Below are 513 nucleotides of genomic sequence, written 5' to 3'. Positions count from 1 at the left end.
CATAAGTCCCTGTCTCTTCTACACTCAGACCCATGTCGGCAGAGCTCTCTGCCCCATCCACCACACATCCTCAGAAAACACCCACGACCCATACACCCCACCTCCTCAAAACTACACCCTCAGAGTCCTCACCCTCACCCCCTGCTCCCCATCACCCTCACAAACCCTTATCCCTGTCCCTCATCCCACACCACAGCCCTCTATCGCTGTCTCATTCTGCCCTCCTCTGCCACACCCCTGCCTCATACCGTCTGCTCACAGTGCCCCACATCTCAGCCCCCTGCCCCCATCTCCTTCCACCCACACCCCCAAAACCCCTGCCCCACCGTACCACACCCCCAGGGTCCTGCCGCCTGCCACATCCCATCCCGAAGATCTCTGCCCCACTCCCAGACTCCCCAAGGCTACTCCAGCTCAACACCCCTGTCCCCCCGACCCATATCCGATCCCCCCCACATGCTTCCATGCAACCCAGCCCCACACCCCATGTCCCTGTCCCCCACATACCCCTCT

This window comes from Rhea americana, unplaced genomic scaffold, assembly GCF_003343005.1.
Source record: "Rhea americana isolate MKP2758 unplaced genomic scaffold, rheAme1 scaffold_189, whole genome shotgun sequence".
Classification (NCBI taxonomy): domain Eukaryota; kingdom Metazoa; phylum Chordata; class Aves; order Rheiformes; family Rheidae; genus Rhea; species Rhea americana.
This window is presented reverse-complemented; position numbering follows the sequence as displayed.